The sequence below is a fragment of the Chrysemys picta genome, unplaced genomic scaffold, assembly GCF_011386835.1.
Source record: "Chrysemys picta bellii isolate R12L10 unplaced genomic scaffold, ASM1138683v2 scaf134, whole genome shotgun sequence".
NCBI classification, from domain to species: Eukaryota; Metazoa; Chordata; order Testudines; family Emydidae; genus Chrysemys; species Chrysemys picta.
In genome coordinates, this window is record NW_027052841.1 from 1 (window position 1) to 13,318 (window position 13,318).

Genomic DNA, 13,318 nt, shown 5'->3' on the forward strand with positions numbered 1-13,318 from the left:
TCCCCTTCCTCGGGATGGTCCATGCAGAGGATAACAGCTCACTACTCCTATCTGCGAACAGTTACTTGTTTAGGTCGAGTGGCAGGGACTTGTGCCCTGGGTTTGACTCTAGTGGGGCAGGTTGTTAAATAAACAAGGGGTGACAGCTAGGAGTGTGAGAAGGCGCCTAGGCTTTCCCACCTGCATTTCCATTTGACCCATTAGCTCGTGTAGCTGAGGGGCCCCCAGGTGCTTTCTGACCCCTTGAGCACTGAGCTGAAAGTTTCCCAGCTCCCTCCTACGGCAAGCCCAGTGTGCCCGTTTACCACATCTGATGCCAGGCTGCTAGGCAGCCCAAGGCGGCTCTGCTAGCTGGGGGTGCATATTGGGGGTGGGGGGCCAGGGTGTTTTCATGCATGCCCTCCAGGGATGCATGCAGTCTCTTCTGAGCAGAAAAGTTAATTCCTCACTGCCAAGCACCCGCCCAATCACCCACGCTTCCTCGTGTCCTACTTACTGGCTGTCCGGACCCAGGGCTGGAGTAGAAGATGGTGTACTTCCGGATGATCCTGTTCGACTTAGCTGGGGGGAAGCCAGGACACGACCATGCTGCTGGCAGAAGATGGGAAGGCTTTTATCCCGGTGGGGGAGCCTGGAACTGAGCAAGAGACAATTCATTTTAGACCCAGCAGCTTCAGCAAAGCCAGCTAGATCCACCACGACCTCCCGAGCAGGGCGCTGATTCCTCCTTCCCGTGAGGGGAAAGGCCAGACCGTTCTTCCTGCATGCCCAGTGTCCGCAGGCATTCACATCATTTGAGGTCTTGTTCTAAGAGGAATTCCTTATAACCAGGAATGCCACAATTCTAGCAGGCATCAATGCTGTGGAATCCTGGCTCTGGATCCTGCCCTGGCTTGGTGTTGGATGCAGATGCTATATTGGCACAGGACCACTTTGGCTGCACAAAATGGAGGAAAGCTATTCTGGAGGCTGCACGTAGGGTACCTCCACTGCTGCAGGGCTGAGCCTTTCACCCTTCCATGCCAGGGAGGGAAGATGCTGAGTCAGCCAGAGGGGCAAAGGAAACAAGTCCAGATGACTGGAAAAAGGCTAAGGTAGTGCCCATCTTTAAAAAAGGGAAGGAGGAGGATCCGGGGAACTACAGGCCAGTCAGCCTCACCTCAGTCCCTGGAAAAATCATGGAGCAGGTCCTCAAGGAATCAATTCTGAAACACTTAGAGGAGAGGAAAGTGATCAGGAACAGTCAGCATGGATTCACCAAGGGGAAGTCGTGCCTGACTAACCTAATTGCCTTCTATGATGAGATAACTGGCTCTGTGGATGAGGGGAAAGCAGTGGATGTGTTATTCCTTGACTTTAGCAAAGCTTTTGATACGGTCTCCCACAGTATTCTTGCCACCAAGTTCATTCCCTCGGGGGCACCTGGCATTGGCCACTGTCGGCAGACAGGATACTGGGCTAGATGGACCTTTGTTCTGACCCAGTATGGCCGTTCTTATATTCATGGTCCCTGCCCAGAAGATCGGGCAGCCCAGCAGCCCGAGCACAGCTGCAGATAGCTATGCCCAGCACACAGCAGTGTGCCCCTGACCATCTTTGGGAGATTCGCACCCTGCTCTGCCATTGCCTGAATGTGCTTGCAGAGCAGACAATGCATTGCCTCTGCCCTGGAGCAATCTAGCCTAGCTGGGTCCTCCTCCTTCGAGGGGAAGGCGGACCGGTCATCAGGCTGAGCAGGGCTGACTTTGTCAGCTCCTTGGAGTTAGATGACTGGATTAATGAGCACTAGATCAGCATAATAAGTAGAAAAGCATATGCTTGTCCAAAAAGCCCCTGACAGATTGCAGCCTGCAGTAGTCTAAAGATGTACAGAGCAACTTGGCACCACATCAGCCAGTAAACCGATTGCCCATTGAGCTGGAAATACAGACGTATCAACTGCAAAATGGAACATGCAAAAACAGCAAAAAAAATCTGTTTTTTGAGCAATACAACACTGGCAACTGCACTGCCAAGGTCACCCAGCGTCCCTGGTCTTACCCCACTGGGCCCAGAGCTGCAACTCCTCCTGTATTTTTATAGCACCTTTTATCCCCAAATGCGTTCCATCCCTACAAAAAGAGCACTGCTGAAATGCAGCCACATCTGGGGGTCAGGGTAACAGCTGACTGGCTAAGCAGCAGATTGTAGAACAGGGAAGGCTGGGGGAAGGGATATTTCTCTAAGGACTTCCAAGGAAAACCTCATCCTCTTGCAGAAAAAACTCTCTCTGGCAGGTCCTGCTGCTCTAAGAACTCACCTTGAAGCCCCACACAGAATACTGTACGGTGTATGGAGCTCAGCTTCTCCAGCTATCTGCCGCCAATAGCAGGCTCACTGGAAATAGCTACAACAGGGAGCTTAGAGGCCGTCATAGAGTGAAGGGCTGGGCCCATGCTGTCATTTACCAAAGAGTCCTGGAGAGTTCACACCAGGTGGTCCAGTCCCCACAGCCATCCGCTCCTGCACTCCATGGCTCTCAGTGTGGATCATATGCATACAAAAGAGCCATGCCTGGGCAAAGCAGCTAACTTTGGGCCCATTCCTGCTCCAGCTGGACTCAGCAGCAAAGCTCCAATTGGTTTCAATGGCAGCAGGATCAGACCCGGTGGATTCACCCCTGCCCCAACCCTCCAGATACAGCCTTTCTCCGCTGACATTCCTTAGCCAAAATCCGCTCCTGCTCATGTTTTTAGACTAGAAATGTCTCCTACAACAGCACTTTAATGTACACTAATGTAGGAAACTGCACTGCCTGGCTTCCTGCCCCTCAGTCACCTAGGCCCTAACATTCAGAGCTGAGCTACATTTCAAATATATTGATTTCAGTTACAATACAGAATGCAAAGTGTACAGTGCTCACCTTATGTTACTTTTGATTACAAATATTTGCATTGTAAACAGATAAAAGAAATAGTAGTTTTCAATTCACCTCATACAAGTACTGTAGTGCAATTTCTTTATTGTGAAAGTGCAACTTACAAATGTATAATTTTTTTTTTACATAACTGCACAAAACAATGTAAAATTTTAGAGCCTACAAGTCAAAGCATGAAAGGCCATGCAAATGTTTAGACTATCTGGTATGTAAATACCTTGCAACATTAGCTACAACAGTGCCATATGAACGCCAGTTCTCACTTTCAAGTGACATTGTAAATAAGAAGCAGGCAGCTTCTTGTAAACAAACTTGTTTGTCTAGAGTTTCGCTGAACAAGAAGTAGGACTGAATGGACTGAAATTAGTCTCAGTTAACGCAAGCGATTAACGCAAAACAAATTAACTAGATTAATCGACAGCCGTAGTCCTAAGCGTGGCAAATGATCTGGTCCAAAAGGTGAATGTAGCTGAGCAATATCCCCAACAATGCAATCCCTTTCCAAAAGGGGAATTACACAAACAGGAGGCTAGTTAGCTGGCAATAAAAAGGATCAGTCACAGGGTGAAGTGTCTGCATGCTGCGTAGAAATTCTTTAAAAAGTTCATGAGTGTTGGGCTGGGCAGCTGAGTGAGCAAGCAAGCAAGCAGCTGGCGGGCAGTGATCCAGCCTGTCTCTGCTTCATTTCCAGAGACTTGGACGTGGGTCCAGCTGACAGGGTGGGAGGTGTTGGGCGGGAAAGGTCACTGAAGAGGCTGGCGCTGACTGGGCAGGTGGTGTTGGGAGGGAAAGCCCAGAGGTGGGTGGTGCTGACTGGGTATGAGGCGCTGGATGGGAAAATCTTTGAGGGGCTGGCACTGACTGGGCAGGAGGAGTTGGGAGGGAAAGCCCAGAGGTAGGTTTTGCTGATTGGGCAGGAAGTGGTGGGCGGGGAAATCACTGAGGCAGCTCGCGCTGATTCGGTAGGCAGTGCTGGGCAGGAAAAGTCACTGAGGGGGGGCTGGCGCTGACTGGGCAGGAGGCTCTGAGTGGGAAAATCACTGAGGTGGCTCTTGCTGACTGGGTAGGAGAAGTTGGGAGGGAAAGTCCGGAGGTTGGTTTTGCTGACTGGGTGGGAGGAGTTGGGCTGGAAAATCACTGAGGGGGTTGGCGCTGACTAGGTAGGAGGTGTTGAGCGGGAAAAGTCACTGCAGGTGACTGGCGCTGACAGGGTAGGAGGCGCTGGGCGCAGAGCTGGCTTTAGGAAGTGCGGGGCCCGATTCGAACAGTTTTGACGGGGCCCCGGCAGGGATGACTGAAAAAAAAAAAAACCACTTAAAAAAACATGTGGGGCTTGTTCTCACCGGGCGGCACTCGTAGTCTTCGGCGGTTTGTCCTTCACTCGCTCCGGCTCTTTGGTGGCACTGAAGGACCTGCTGCCGAAGTGCTGCTGAAGACCCAGAGCGAGTGAAGGACCCGCCGCTGAAGTGCCGCCAAAGACCCGGAGAGCTGCCGGCTGAGTAAAATTTAAAAAGGAGCCTCTAGCCAGGGAAGGGATTCTCGGCCACTGGGCACGGGGCCCTCTTAGGCGCGGGGCCCGATTCGGGAGAATTGGTGGAATTGGCCTAAAGCCGGCCCTGGCTGGGCGGGAAAATCACTGAGGCGGCTGGCCCTGACTGGGTAGGAGGAGTTGGGAGGGAAAGCCCAGAGGTAGATTTTGCTGATTGGGCAGGAGGTGGTGGGCGGGGAAATCACTGAGGCACCTTGCACTGACTGGGTAGGAGGCGCTGGGCGGGAAAAGTCACTGAGGTGGCTGGTGCTGACTGGGCAGAAAATGTTGGGAGGGAAAGTACAGAGGTGGGTCGTGCTGACTGGGTATTAGGCACTGGATGGGAAAATCTTTGAGGGGCTGGCACTGACTAGGCAGGAGTCTCTGAGTGGGATAATCACTGTGGTGGCTCTTGCTGACTGGGTAGGAGGTGTTGGGAGGGAAAGCCCAGAGGTGGGTTTTGCTGACTGGGTGAGAGGTGTTGGGCTGGAAAATCACTGAGAGGGCTGGTGCTGACTAGGTAGGAAGCGCTGGGCGTGAAAGCCCTGAGGTGGGTTTTGCTGATGGGGGAGGAGGTGCTGGGCAGGAAAATCACTGGAGGTGCCTCGCGCTGACAGGGTAGGAGGCACTGGGTGGGAAAATCACTGAGGCGGCTGGAGCTGACTGGGTAGGAGGTGTTGGGAGGGAAAGCCCAGAGGTTGGTTTTGCTGACTGGGTGGGAGGAGTTGGGCTGGAAAATCATTCAGGGGGTTTGTGCTGACTAGGTAGGAGGTGCTGAGCGGGAAAAGTCACTGGAGGTGACTGGCACTGACAGGGTAGGAGCTGCTGGGCAGGAAAGCCCTGAGGTGGGTTTTGCTGATTGGGCAGAAGGTGCTGGGCAGGAAAATCACTGGAGGTGGCTCGCGCTGACAGGGTAGGAGGTGCGGGGTGGGAAAAGTCACTGGAGGTGACTGGTGCTGACAGGGTAGGAGGCACTGGGCGGGAAAATCACTGAGGCGGCTGGCCCTGACTGGCTAGGAGGAGTTGGGAGGGAAAGCCCAGAGGTGGGTTGCACTAATTGAGCAAGAGCCGTGGGGCAGGAAAATCGCTGAGGCAGCTCGTGCTGATTCGGTAGGAGGTGCTGGGTGGGAAAAGTCAGTGAGGGGGCTGGCACTGACAGGGTAGGAGGCTCTGAGTGGGAAAAATCACTGAGGCGGCTGGCCCTGACTGGTAGGAGGAGTTGGGAGGGAAAGCACAGAGGTAGGTTTTGCTGATTGGGCAGGAGGTGGTGGGCGGGGAAATCACTGAGGCACCTTGCAGTGACTGGGTAGGAGGTGCTGGGCGGGAAAAGTCACTGAGGTGGCTGGCGCTGACTGGGCAGAAGATGTTGGGAGGGAAAGTACAGAGGTGGGTCGTGCTGACTGGGTATTAGGCGCTGGATGGGAAAATCTTTGAGGGGCTGGCACTGACTGGGCAGGAGTCTCTGAGTGGGAAAATCACTGAGGTGGCTCTTGCTGACTGGGTAGGAGGTGTTGGGAGGGAAAGCCCAGAGGTGGGTTGCACTGATTGAGCAGGAGCCGCGGGGCAGGAAAATCACTGAGGCACCTCGCGCTGATTCGGTAGGTGGTGCTGGGCAGGAAAAGTCACTGAGGGGGCGCTGGCGCTGACTGGGCAGGAGGCTCTGAGTGGGAAAATCACTGAGGTGGCTCTTGCTGACTGGGTAGGAGAAGTTGGGAGGGAAAGTCCGGAGGTTGGTTTTGCTGACTGGGTGGGAGGAGTTGGGCTGGAAAATCACTGAGGGGGTTGGCGCTGACTAGGTAGGAGGTGTTGAGCGGGAAAAGTCACTGCAGGTGACTGGCGCTGACAGGGTAGGAGGCGCTGGGCGCAGAGCTGGCTTTAGGAAGTGCGGGGCCCGATTCGAACAGTTTTGACGGGGCCCCGGCAGGGATGACTGAAAAAAAAAAAAACCACTTAAAAAAACATGTGGGGCTTGTTCTCACCGGGCGGCACTCGTAGTCTTCGGCGGTTTGTCCTTCACTCGCTCCGGCTCTTTGGTGGCACTGAAGGACCTGCTGCCGAAGTGCTGCTGAAGACCCAGAGCGAGTGAAGGACCCGCCGCTGAAGTGCCGCCAAAGACCCGGAGAGCTGCCGGCTGAGTAAAATTTAAAAAGGAGCCTCTAGCCAGGGAAGGGATTCTCGGCCACTGGGCACGGGGCCCTCTTAGGCGCGGGGCCCGATTCGGGAGAATTGGTGGAATTGGCCTAAAGCCGGCCCTGGCTGGGCGGGAAAATCACTGAGGCGGCTGGCCCTGACTGGGTAGGAGGAGTTGGGAGGGAAAGCCCAGAGGTAGATTTTGCTGATTGGGCAGGAGGTGGTGGGCGGGGAAATCACTGAGGCACCTTGCACTGACTGGGTAGGAGGCGCTGGGCGGGAAAAGTCACTGAGGTGGCTGGTGCTGACTGGGCAGAAAATGTTGGGAGGGAAAGTACAGAGGTGGGTCGTGCTGACTGGGTATTAGGCGCTGGATGGGAAAATCTTTGAGGGGCTGGCACTGACTGGGCAGGAGTCTCTGAGTGGGAAAATCACTGAGGTGGCTCTTGCTGACTGGGTAGGAGGTGTTGGGAGGGAAAGCCCAGAGGTGGGTTGCACTGATTGAGCAGGAGCCGCGGGGCAGGAAAATCACTGAGGCACCTCGCGCTGATTCGGTAGGTGGTGCTGGGCAGGAAAAGTCACTGAGGGGGGGCTGGCGCTGACTGGGCAGGAGGCTCTGAGTGGGAAAATCACTGAGGTGGCTCTTGCTGACTGGGTAGGAGAAGTTGGGAGGGAAAGTCCGGAGGTTGGTTTTGCTGACTGGGTGGGAGGAGTTGGGCTGGAAAATCACTGAGGGGGTTGGCGCTGACTAGGTAGGAGGTGTTGAGCGGGAAAAGTCACTGCAGGTGACTGGCGCTGACAGGGTAGGAGGCGCTGGGCGCAGAGCTGGCTTTAGGAAGTGCGGGGCCCGATTCGAACAGTTTTGACGGGGCCCCGGCAGGGATGACTGAAAAAAAAAAAAACCACTTAAAAAAACATGTGGGGCTTGTTCTCACCGGGCGGCACTCGTAGTCTTCGGCGGTTTGTCCTTCACTCGCTCCGGCTCTTTGGTGGCACTGAAGGACCTGCTGCCGAAGTGCTGCTGAAGACCCAGAGCGAGTGAAGGACCCGCCGCTGAAGTGCCGCCAAAGACCCGGAGAGCTGCCGGCTGAGTAAAATTTAAAAAGGAGCCTCTAGCCAGGGAAGGGATTCTCAGCCACTGGGCACGGGGCCCTCTTAGGCGCGGGGCCCGATTCGGGAGAATTGGTGGAATTGGCCTAAAGCCGGCCCTGGCTGGGCGGGAAAATCACTGAGGCGGCTGGCCCTGACTGGGTAGGAGGAGTTGGGAGGGAAAGCCCAGAGGTAGATTTTGCTGATTGGGCAGGAGGTGGTGGGCGGGGAAATCACTGAGGCACCTTGCACTGACTGGGTAGGAGGCGCTGGGCGGGAAAAGTCACTGAGGTGGCTGGTGCTGACTGGGCAGAAAATGTTGGGAGGGAAAGTACAGAGGTGGGTCGTGCTGACTGGGTATTAGGCACTGGATGGGAAAATCTTTGAGGGGCTGGCACTGACTAGGCAGGAGTCTCTGAGTGGGATAATCACTGTGGTGGCTCTTGCTGACTGGGTAGGAGGTGTTGGGAGGGAAAGCCCAGAGGTGGGTTTTGCTGACTGGGTGAGAGGTGTTGGGCTGGAAAATCACTGAGAGGGCTGGTGCTGACTAGGTAGGAAGCGCTGGGCGTGAAAGCCCTGAGGTGGGTTTTGCTGATGGGGGAGGAGGTGCTGGGCAGGAAAATCACTGGAGGTGCCTCGCGCTGACAGGGTAGGAGGCACTGGGCGGGAAAATCACTGAGGCGGCTGGAGCTGACTGGGTAGGAGGTGTTGGGAGGGAAAGCCCAGAGGTTGGTTTTGCTGACTGGGTGGGAGGAGTTGGGCTGGAAAATCATTCAGGGGGTTTGTGCTGACTAGGTAGGAGGTGCTGAGCGGGAAAAGTCACTGGAGGTGACTGGCACTGACAGGGTAGGAGCTGCTGGGCAGGAAAGCCCTGAGGTGGGTTTTGCTGATTGGGCAGAAGGTGCTGGGCAGGAAAATCACTGGAGGTGGCTCGCGCTGACAGGGTAGGAGGTGCGGGGTGGGAAAAGTCACTGGAGGTGACTGGTGCTGACAGGGTAGGAGGCACTGGGCGGGAAAATCACTGAGGCGGCTGGCCCTGACTGGCTAGGAGGAGTTGGGAGGGAAAGCCCAGAGGTGGGTTGCACTAATTGAGCAAGAGCCGTGGGGCAGGAAAATCGCTGAGGCAGCTCGTGCTGATTCGGTAGGAGGTGCTGGGTGGGAAAAGTCAGTGAGGGGGCTGGCACTGACAGGGTAGGAGGCTCTGAGTGGGAAAAATCACTGAGGCGGCTGGCCCTGACTGGTAGGAGGAGTTGGGAGGGAAAGCACAGAGGTAGGTTTTGCTGATTGGGCAGGAGGTGGTGGGCGGGGAAATCACTGAGGCACCTTGCAGTGACTGGGTAGGAGGTGCTGGGCGGGAAAAGTCACTGAGGTGGCTGGCGCTGACTGGGCAGAAGATGTTGGGAGGGAAAGTACAGAGGTGGGTCGTGCTGACTGGGTATTAGGCGCTGGATGGGAAAATCTTTGAGGGGCTGGCACTGACTGGGCAGGAGTCTCTGAGTGGGAAAATCACTGAGGTGGCTCTTGCTGACTGGGTAGGAGGTGTTGGGAGGGAAAGCCCAGAGGTGGGTTGCACTGATTGAGCAGGAGCCGCGGGGCAGGAAAATCACTGAGGCACCTCGCGCTGATTCGGTAGGTGGTGCTGGGCAGGAAAAGTCACTGAGGGGGCGCTGGCGCTGACTGGGCAGGAGGCTCTGAGTGGGAAAATCACTGAGGTGGCTCTTGCTGACTGGGTAGGGAGAGTTGGGAGGGAAAGCCCAGAGGTTGGTTTTGCTGATTGGGTGGGAGGTGTTGGGCTGGAAAATCACTGAGGGGGTTGGCGCTGACTACGTAGGAGGTGCTGACCGGGAAAAGTCACTGAGGTGGCTGGTGCTGACGGGGCAGAAGATGTTGGGAGGGAAAGTACAGAGGTGGGTCGTGCTGACTGGGTATGAGGCGCTGGATGGGAAAATCTTTGAGGTGCTGGCACTGACTGGGCAGGAGTTTCTGAGTGGGAAAATCACTGTGGTGGCTCTTGCTGACAGGGTTGGAGGTGTTGGGAGGGAAAGCCCAGAGGTGGGTTTTGCTGACTGGGTGAGAGGTATTGGGCTGGAAAATCACTGAGGGGGCTGGTGCTGACTAGGTAGGAAGCGCTGGGCTTGAAAGCCCTGAGGTGGGTTTTGCTGATTGGGGAGGAGGTGCTGGGCAGGAAAATCACTGAGGCAGCTCACGCTGATAGGGTAGGAGGCGCAGGGCAGGAAAAGTCTGTGAGGGGGTTGGTGCTGACTGGGTAGGAGGTGTTGGGAGGGAAAGCCCAGAGGTTGGTTTTGCTGACTGGGTGGGAGGAGTTGGGCTGGAAAATCACTCAGGGGGTTTGTGCTGACTAGGTAGGAGGTGCTGAGCGGGAAAAGTCACTGCAGGTGACTGGCGCTGACAGGGTAGGAGGCGTTGGGTGGGAAAATCACTGAGGCGGCTGGCCCTGACTGGGTAGGAGGAGTTGGGAGGGAAAGCACACAGGTAGGTTTTGCGGATTGGGCAGGAGATGGTGGGCGGGGAAATCACTGAGGTAGCTGGCCCTGACTGGGCAGAAGATGTTGGGAGGGAAAGTACAGAGGTGACTCGTGCTGACTGGGTATGAGGCACTGGATGGGAAAATCTTTGAGGGGCTGGCACTGACTGGGCAGGAGTCTCTGAGTGGGAAAATCACTGAGGTGGCTCTTGCTGACTGGGTCGGAGGTGTTGGGAGGGAAAGCCCAGAGGTGGGTTGCGCTGATTGAGCAGGAGCCGCGGGGCAGGAAAATCACTGAGGCACCTCGCGCTGATTCGGTAGGTGGTGCTGGGCAGGAAAAGTCACTGAGGGGGCGCTGGCGCTGACTGGGCAGGAGGCTCTGAGTGGGAAAATCACTGAGGTGGCTCTTGCTGACTGGGTAGGAGGAGTTGGGAGGGAAAGCCCAGAGGTTGGTTTTGCTGACTGGGTGGGAGGTGTTGGGCTGGAAAATCACTGAGGGGGTTGGCGCTGACTACGTAGGAGGTGCTGAGCGGGAAAAGTCACTGAGGTGGCTGGCGCTGACTGGGCAGAAGATGTTGGGAGGGAAAGTACAGAGGTGGGTCGTGCTGACTGGGTATGGGGCGCTGGATGGGAAAATCTTTGAGGTGCTGGCACTGACTGGGCCGGAGTTTCTGAGTGGGAAAATCACTGTGGTGGCTCTTGCTGACAGGGTTGGAGGTGTTGGGAGGGAAAGCCCAGAGGTGGGTTTTGCTGACTGGGTGAGAGGTATTGGGCTGGAAAATCACTGAGGGGGCTGGTGCTGACTAGGTAGGAAGCGCTGGGCTTGAAAGCCCTGAGGTGGGTTTTGCTGATTGGGGAGGAGGTGCTGGGCAGGAAAATCACTGAGGCAGCTCACGCTGATAGGGTAGGAGGCGCAGGGCAGGAAAAGTCTGTGAGGGGGTTGGTGCTGACTGGGTAGGAGGTGTTGGGAGGGAAAGCCCAGAGGTTGGTTTTGCTGACTGGGTGGGAGGAGTGGCTGGAAAATCACTCAGGGGGTTTGTGCTGACTAGGTAGGAGGCGCTGGGCGGGAAAATCACTGAGGCGGCTGGCCCTGACTGGGTAGGAGGAGTTGGGAGGGAAAGCACAGAGGTAGGTTTTGCTGATTGGGCAGGAGATGGTGGGCGGGGAAATCACTGAGGCACCTTGCACTGACTGGGTAGGAGGAGCTGGGCGGGAAAAGTCACTGAGGTGGCTGGCCCTGACTGGGCAGAAGATGTTGGGAGGGAAAGTACAGAGGTGGGTCGTGCTGACTGGGTATGAGGCGCTGGATGGGAAAATCTTTGAGGTGCTGGCACTGACTGGGCAGGAGATTCTGAGTGGGAAAATCACTGTGGTGGCTCTTGCTGACAGGGTTGGAGGTGTTGGGAGGGAAAGCCCAGAGGTGGGTTTTGCTGACTAGGTGAGAGGTATTGGGCTGGAAAATCACTGAGGGGGCTGGTGCTGACTAGGTAGGAAGCGCTGGGCTTGAAAGCCCTGAGGTGGGTTTTGCTGATTGGGGAGGTGGTGCTGGGCAGGAAAATCACTGAGGCAGCTCACGCTGATAGGGTAGGAGGCGCAGGGCAGGAAAAGTCTGTGAGGGGGTTGGTGCTGACTGGGTAGGAGGTGTTGGGAGGGAAAGCCCAGAGGTTGGTTTTGCTGACTGGGTGGGAGGAGTTGGGCTGGAAAATCACTCAGGGGGGTTGAGCTGACTAGGTAGGAGGTGCTGAGCGGGAAAAGTCACTGCAGGTGACTGGCGCTGACAGGGTAGGAGGCGCTGGGCGGGAAAATCACTGAGGCGGCTGGCCCTGACTGGGTAGGAGGAGTTGGGAGGGAAAGCACAGAGGTAGGTTTTGCGGATTGGGCAGGAGATGGTGGGCGGGGAAATCACTGAGGTGGCTGGCCCTGACTGGGCAGAAGATGTTGGGAGGGAAAGTACAGAGGTGGCTCGTGCTGACTGGGTATGAGGCACTGGATGGGAAAATCTTTGAGGGGCTGGCACTGACTGGGCAGGAGTCTCTGAGTGGGAAAATCATTGAGGTGGCTCTTGCTGACTGGGTCGGAGGTGTTGGGAGGGAAAGCCCAGAGGTGGGTTGCGCTGATTGAGCAGGAGCCGCGGGGCTGGAAAATCACTGAGGCAGCTCGCGCTGATTCGGTAGGCGGTGCTGGGCGGGAAAAGTCACTGAGGGGGCGCTGGCGCTGACTGGGCAGGAGGCTCTGAGTGGGAAAATCACTGAGGTGGCTCTTGCTGACTGGGTAGGAGGAGTTGGGAGGGAAAGCCCAGAGGTTGGTTTTGCTGACTGGGTGGGAGGTGTTGGGCTGGAAAATCACTGAGGGGGTTGGCGCTGACTACGTAGGAGGTGCTGAGCGGGAAAAGTCACTGAGGTGGCTGGCGCTGACTGGGCAGAAGATGTTGGGAGGGAAAGTACAGAGGTGGGTCGTGCTGACTGGGTATGAGGCGCTGGATGGGAAAATCTTTGAGGTGCTGGCACTGACTGGGCAGGAGTTTCTGAGTGGGAAAATCACTGTGGTGGCTCTTGCTGACAGGGTTGGAGGTGTTGGGAGGGAAAGCCCAGAGGTGGGTTTTGCTGACTGGGTGAGAGGTATTGGGCTGGAAAATCACTGAGGGGGCTGGTGCTGACTAGGTAGGAAGCGCTGGGCTTGAAAGCCCTGAGGTGGGTTTTGCTGATTGGGGAGGAGGTGCTGGGCAGGAAAATCACTGAGGCAGCTCACGCTGATAGGGTAGGAGGCGCAGGGCAGGAAAAGTCTGTGAGGGGGTTGGTGCTGACTGGGTAGGAGGAGTTGGGAGGGTAAGCCCAGAGGTGGGTTGCGCAGACTGAGTAAGAGGTATTGGTTGGGAAGATCACTAAGATAGCTCGCGCTGACTGGGTAGTAGGCGCTGGGCAGAAAAGGTCACTGAGACGGCTGGTGCTGATTCGGTAGGTGGTGCTGGGCGGGAAAAGTCACTGAGGGGAATGGTGCTGACTAGGTGGGAGGCGCTGGATAGGAAAATCACTGGGGGGCTGGCACTGACTGGGCAGGAGGATCTGAGTGGGAAAATCACTGAGGTGGCTCCTGCTGAGTGGGTTGGAGGTGTTGGGAGGGAAAGGCCAGGGGTGAGTTTTGCTGACTGGGTGGGAGATGTTGGGCTGGA

At 56.2% G+C, this 13,318-nt stretch overlaps 1 long non-coding RNA gene across 1 annotated transcript in view; it reads right to left on the bottom strand.

Moving 5' to 3' along the window:
- Positions 1-20: 20 nt before the first annotated feature.
- The window catches only part of LOC135978131 (uncharacterized), a 124,456-nt gene continuing 111,158 nt past the window's right edge, over positions 21-13,318 (bottom strand). The window contains exon 4 of the long non-coding RNA XR_010595567.1: positions 21-637. This is a non-coding gene — a long non-coding RNA (uncharacterized LOC135978131). The remainder of the gene's footprint in view (positions 638-13,318) is intronic.